The sequence below is a fragment of the Ipomoea triloba genome, chromosome 8 (assembly GCF_003576645.1).
Source record: "Ipomoea triloba cultivar NCNSP0323 chromosome 8, ASM357664v1".
Classification (NCBI taxonomy): Eukaryota; Viridiplantae; Streptophyta; class Magnoliopsida; order Solanales; family Convolvulaceae; genus Ipomoea; species Ipomoea triloba.
In genome coordinates this window covers 1,786,936-1,794,177 of record NC_044923.1, presented here as the reverse complement: position 1 = coordinate 1,794,177, position 7,242 = coordinate 1,786,936, and positions in this window count along the sequence as shown.

Sequence of the window (7,242 nt, the reverse complement as noted above, 5' to 3'; positions counted from 1 at the left end):
ATTATATTATTACTAAAATAAGTATGGGAAAAGTTAAAAATAATTTAATTGTAATTATTATAAAAATAATAATTTCTGTATACACTAATATGAAGTTTGGATCGATTATAATTAGTAATATATATATATATATATATATATATATATATATATAGTAATTTGTTTCTTTATTAACTTAATTACCATATTTAAAAACAGCCTATTAAAGGGTGTGAAATAGTGTAATGATATTTTTTGTATAATCTGGATAATTATTTGATTAATTAAAATTAATTCCTTAATACCTTATTTCTTAATATTATTATAGTACAATCATTTCGAATATTAATATGTCAAATTTTTTATTTTGTGGACAACCTAATAAAAGGTGAGAAAATTACTATTAATAATATATGTATAGTAATTTGTCGAATTATTAACTTAATTACCATATATAAAAACAACCTATCAATTACCATATGAATACTAATAATTGTATAGTAATATGAATAATTATTAGCATAGTTAGAATAATAATTATTAGTATACTAATCTGACCATTATTAGCTTTACTATAATTAATTTCTCAATTAGCAAAATAATAATTTCTTAATTTTACTAAAATTTATTCAACTAATTCTTTAATTTCATAAAATAGTAATAAATGTATAGTATTATGATAATTATTAGCTTAATTTGAATAATAATTGTTAGTGTAATAATATGACCATTATTAGCTTTACTACAATTAATTCATTAATTTTGGCAAAATAATAATTCCTTAATTATACTAAAGTCTATTTAATTAATTATTTAATTTTGAAAAATAGAAATATCTGTATAGAATAATAATTATTAGTGTATTAATATGAAGTCTGGACAATTATTACAATTAGTTTCTTAATTCTTTAATTTTTAATTATAATAATTATTATAATTGTAAATAAAATTAATTAATTAATTGTATGTATTTTTTTATTTTTATAAATTTATTAATTAATTGTATGAATTTTTTTAATTTAATTTATTTTAAATTTATTTGCCAAACATGATTGTCGCAGAAGGAGTCGCTCCGGTGCTCACGGTTCATTAAGTCTTTATTTTCAATAAAACAAATGAATGTGATTAATCTTGAAATCTTAATAACTTGTTAGTTTAGCACAATTATTTAGAGTTGGGATAATGTTCAAATTGGCCACTGAACATAACTTGAAATTGTAATTAGGCCATTGAACACTCTTAATGTATGCAATTTCGCATGATAGCAGGTTAACATCAGTTTCATCAGGTTACTTACTTACGTGGACGGTAAGTTGACATTTTAAAATAATTTTTAATAATAAATTATTTAAATAGTGACATTTTAAAATAATTTTTAATAATAAATTATTTAAATAGAAAAATTTTAAAATAATTTTTAATAATAAATTATTTAAATAGAAAAATTTTAAAATAATTTTTAATAATAAATTATTTAAATAGAAAAATTTAAAAAAAAAAAACACACACACATTATTTAAATAGAAAAATTTAAAAAAAAAAAACACACACACACCAGCGGCCACCCCTCCCCCCTTAATAATACCCATGTTACCTTGATAGGAAACTTGCAGATAAATCAAATTTAATTAATTAATTAATTAATTAAATTATTTATTATTATTATTATTATTATTATTCTTATTATTATTTACGGGAAGTCAACTTCTTTCACAAAACAATTGAAATCTTCATCCAAAATCATAAGCGAAAGTTGTTTTGTGAAAAAAGTTTTAAACAAAATCATAAGCGAAAGTTGTTTTGTGAAAAAAGTTTTAAAATGCCAACTCACCGTCCACATTAGAAAGAAAAAAGTTTTAAAATGCCAACTCACCGTCCACATTAGAAAGTAACAAGTTTTAAAATGCCAACTCACCGTCCACATTAGAAAGTAACATGATGAAATGGATGGTAACCTGCTATCAAGTGAAATTGCACGCGTTTGGAGTGTTTAGTGGCCTAATTGCATTTTTTTTGGTTTAATGATCTAATTGCACTTTTCAGGTTACGTTCAGTGACCAATTTGAACCTTATTCCTTTAGAGTTTAATACATGGTAAAATCTTAAGTAATATCCAACTTGTCATTTTTGTTTCTAAAGTCAAATTTCTTTTCAATTAAAATATGTAAGTATGTGAGTATGTATAATGTATCTATATATCGTTCTACAATGAGGTAAAAAATAAATAGTAAGTTTCATGAGTTTAGTATATAACTATATATGAGTCTGGATCATTATTTGATTAATTAGTAATATATGTATAGTAATTTATCTCATTATTGACTTAATTACCATATTTAAAAACAACCTATTAAAAAGTGTGAAATGATGTAATGATATTTTTTGTAGTCTAGATCATTATTTTATTAATTAAAATTAATTCTTTAATTCCTTATTTCTTAATATTATTATAGTACAATCATTTTGAATATTAATATATCAAATTTTTATTTTACGGACAACCTAATAAAAGGTGAGAAAATGACTTAATTAGTAATATATGCAAGGTTGCAAAAATCGCTAGGCGCCTGGGGGCGCATAGCGCCTAGGCCGCCTAGGTTTTTTTTTTTTTAAGAGTTAATAATTGTAAAGTGTTTAATATTGTAAGCCTTTACACTTTAATAGTTAAATATTTAATACTTATTAAGTTATTACTTATTAGTTATTATTTATTAATTATTAGTTCATTACTTATTAGTTTAATTTAATTATTACGTATTATTTTATTAAGTTATTACTTATTAGTTATTACTTATTATTAGACTATTAGAGTATTAGTTAATACATTATAACATTAATAGTTTAAATGTTTCATATTTATAATTTTTTTAATTTAAACAAAAAAAAAAAAACAGCCGGCCGCCCTAGGCGGCCCAAGCGCCCGGCCAGGCGGCCTAGGCGGCCTAGGTGCCACCTAGTCGGCCGGCTAGGCGCCCGGCCGCGGAGGAGGCCGATTTCGGCCTTCCTCGACGCGGCCGCGCGCCGCCTAGCGCCTAGGCGCGATTTTTGCAACACTGAATATATGTATAGTAATTTGTCTAATTATTAACTTATTTATCATATATAAAAACAATCTATTAATTACCATATGAATACTAATAATTGTATAGTAATATGAATAATTATTAGCGTAATTAAAATAATAATTATTAGTATACTAATCTGACCATTATTGGCTTTACTATAATTAATTTCTCAATTAGCAAAATAATAATTTCTTAATTTTACTAAAATTTATTCAACTAATTCTTTAATTTCATAAAATAGTAATAATTGTATAGTATTTTGAATAATAATTGTTAGTGTACTAATATGACCATTATTAGCTTTACTACAATTAATTCATTAATTTTAGTCAAATAATAATTCCTTAATTATATTAAAGTCTATTTAATTAATTACATAATTTTGAAAATAGAAATATCTGTATATAATAATAATTATTAGTGTATTAATATGAAGCCTGTACAATTATTACAATTAATTTCTTAATTCTTTAATTATTTAATTATAATAATTATAATTGTAAATAAAATTAATTAATTAATTGTATGTATCTTTTTATTTTTATAAATGTAATAATTAATTTTATGAATTTTTAAATTTAATTTATTTTAAATTTATTTGCCAAACATGATTGTCGCAGAAGGAGTCTCTCCGATGCTCACGGTTCATTAAGTCTTTATTTTTAAATTGTTTCCGATGCTCACGGTTCATTAAGTCTTTATTTTTAAATTGTTTTGTGTACTCACGGTTCATTAAGTCTTTATTTTTAAATTGTTTTGTGTATGCAAAGTTACATTTTTTATTTTTTTTAAATTGTTTTGTGTATGCAAAGTTACATTTTTTATTTTTTACTTCATGTTTTGTGTATGCAAAGTTACATTTTTTATTTTTTACTTCATCATGTGACACACTGACACATGATTGTCCCGAATGATAAATAAACTTTCAAAGATTTTAAAAAATAAAAAAGGATTTAGATTTTAAAAGTTAATTTTTCAATAAAACACGTGAATGTAATTAATCTTGAAATCTTAACTTATTAGTTTAGCACAATTATTTAGAGTTTAATACATGGTAAAATCTTAAGTAATATCCAACTTGTCATTTTTGTTTCTAAAGTTAAATTCCTTTTCAATTAAAATATGTAAGTATGTGAGTATGTATATATATATATCGTTCTAGAATGAGGTAAACAATAAATAGTAAGTTTCGTGAGTTTAGTATATAACTATATATGAGTCTGGTTCATTATTTAATTAATTAGTAATATATGTATTGTAATTTATCTCATTATTGACTTAATTACCATATTTAAAAACAACCTATTAAAAAGTGTTAAATGGTGTAATGATATTTTTTGTAGTCTGGATCATTATTTGATTAATTAAAATTAATTCTTTAATACCTTATTTCTTAATATTATTATAGTACAATCATTTCGAATATTAATATGTCGAATTTTTATTTTACGGAAAACCTAATAAAAGGTAAGAAATGACTTAATTGGTAATATATGTATAGTAATTTGTCTAATTATTAACTTATTTACCATATATAAAAACAATCTATTAATTACCATATGAATACTAATAATTGTATAGTAATATGAATAATTATTAGCGTAAATAGAATAATAATTATTAGTATACTAATCTGACCATTTTAGCTCTACTATAATTAATTTCTCAATTAGCAAAATAATAATTTCTTAATTTTATTAAAATTTATTCAACTAATTCTTTAATTTCATAAAATAGTAATAATTGTATAGTATTATGAATAATTATTAGCTTAATTTGAATAATAATTGTTAGTGTAATAATATGACTATTATTAGTTTTACTACAATTAATTCATTAATTTTAGCAAAATAATAATTCCCTAATTATACTAAACTCTATTTAATTAATTACTTAATTTTGAAAAATAGAAATATCTGTATAGAATAATAATTATTAGTGTATATGAAGTATGGACAATTATTACAATTAGTTTCTTAATTCTTTAATTTTTAATTATAATAATAATTATAATTGTAAATAAAATTAATTAATTATTTGTATGTATCTTTTTATTTTTATAAATTTATTAATTAATTGTATGAATTTTTTAATTTAATTTATTCTAAATTCATTTGACAAACATGATTGTCGGAGAAGGAGTCTGGTGTTCACGGTTCATTATTAAGTCTTTAATTTTAAAGTGTTTTGTGTATGCAAAGTTACATTTTTTATTTTTTTTTTAAATTCAACATGTGACACACTGACACGTGATTGTCCGGAATGATAAATAAATTTTTAAAGATTTTAAAAAATAAAAAAGGATTTACATTTTGAAAGTTAATTTTTCAATATATAAAACACATGAATGTAATTAATCTTGAAATCTTAACTTGTTGATGAGCGAAAAATAATCTGTATGACTAAATTCGTAAAAAAGAAAAAAAAAAAAAAAAAGAAGAAATGTATGTATGTGGATTTGGTGGAGAGGATGCTTGGTTGGAGAAGAAATGTATGCAACAAAACATATTTCTCAAGAACGGCGATCGAGCTTTCTTCTTCTTCTTTGATGTAATGGCAACCGTGTAGCGGTGAGATCATATCTGGAACGACGTCGTGAGAGCAAATCTGGTTTCTTCTTCTTCTTCGATGGTGGAACGATTGCGCTTCCGGGCTTTCTTCTTCATTGTGTTTTTATGTGGTGAGATCAGATCTGGAAGGTGAGAGATAGAGGAGAGAAACGAAAGATAGGGAGACTGAGATGTGTTTTAAGTTTATTTTAGTGGCTTATTAGAATATAATATTTGTGAGACAAGAAAGGGAGAGTATGGTGATATATATAGCACAAATGGTAAAGCAAAAGGTTATAAAAGGAAAGTATAATTAATTTTAATTTTAAATGATTTTTTATCCAAATATTTGATATTACAAAAATGCCCCTGAGAGTTTGGGAGGGAAAAATGGTCCAGGCACTTCTGTTATTATATATATATAGATTTCAAACTCAAACTTGAACTTACCTAGATTAAAGCTCAGCCTAGCTTATTTGCGCTCTTACATAAATATTATTTGATACAATCTAAATAACATAAATAGTTATAAACTATACAAAATACAGAAGTGTCTGTTGACATTGAAAATAAGAAATTTATTATATTGTTTAAATTAATAAAAAAGAAATACAGAGTACAAAAGTTTTCCTTTGTGTCAATTTTTGTGGACCTCATCTTCCCATACCTGGAAATTAACTTTCCAAGAGTCCATCATTGATACTTGGTAGAGTGCTCATCTAATCCATACTTGTTTAAACAATTAAATTTTATCACAAAAAATAATAATACGGAGTAATAATAATAATAGCTTAAAACTTCTTTAAATTTTTAATTTTTGGTCTCTAATTAGACCTTTTAAAATTTTCATTTTTTAATATTTGGTCCAACATTTTTCTGACAAACCACAGGTTTTCGATCTCAGTCATAATACACTATTAGTCTACTACACCAGGACCGGAATTAATCTCGTTCATGTCGATAAGATCTCAAATGGTAACAAAACATTTTCTTATATACACCAGAACTAATCTAGTTTGTGTCAAGTAAGACCTCAAAAGATAACAAAACACTAAGGTAGCTTACATTCTCAAAAGATAACAAAACACTAAGGTAGCTTACATTCTCAATCGAACCTAATACATCTACTTCTAATTAAGTTTTTTTTTTAAAAAAAAAAAAACAATTTTGTCCACATTCCACGGTGGTCCAACATAATTTTTGAAGTTTGTTTAATATATAGTATGTCACTAAGAGACTGGTGCGCTTTATGATTATTTAGTGGTCCAATTTTCCTCAATATAATTTCGCCATCTATCATTTTCAAGTTGATGTCCATATCCAATAGCCAGCTCAATTCCACTTTAAATTAAAGTTCTCTTTCTCTAGTGGAACTTTAGTGCCATAAAAAAAATGAAAATCACCAATCCCCCATTCAGTTTCTGAAAATAAATTTTTGCAAGAATTTATTTTTCAAATTTAAGTAAACACAAAATTTATCTTATTTGGTTGGTAGGAAAACTTACTCCGGAGAAAATATAATTCCTTAATTTCTATAAGTATTTTAATTTTCACACTTTTTTTTTAAAATATATATATATATATATATATATATATATATATATATATATATATATATATATATATATATATATATATATATATATATA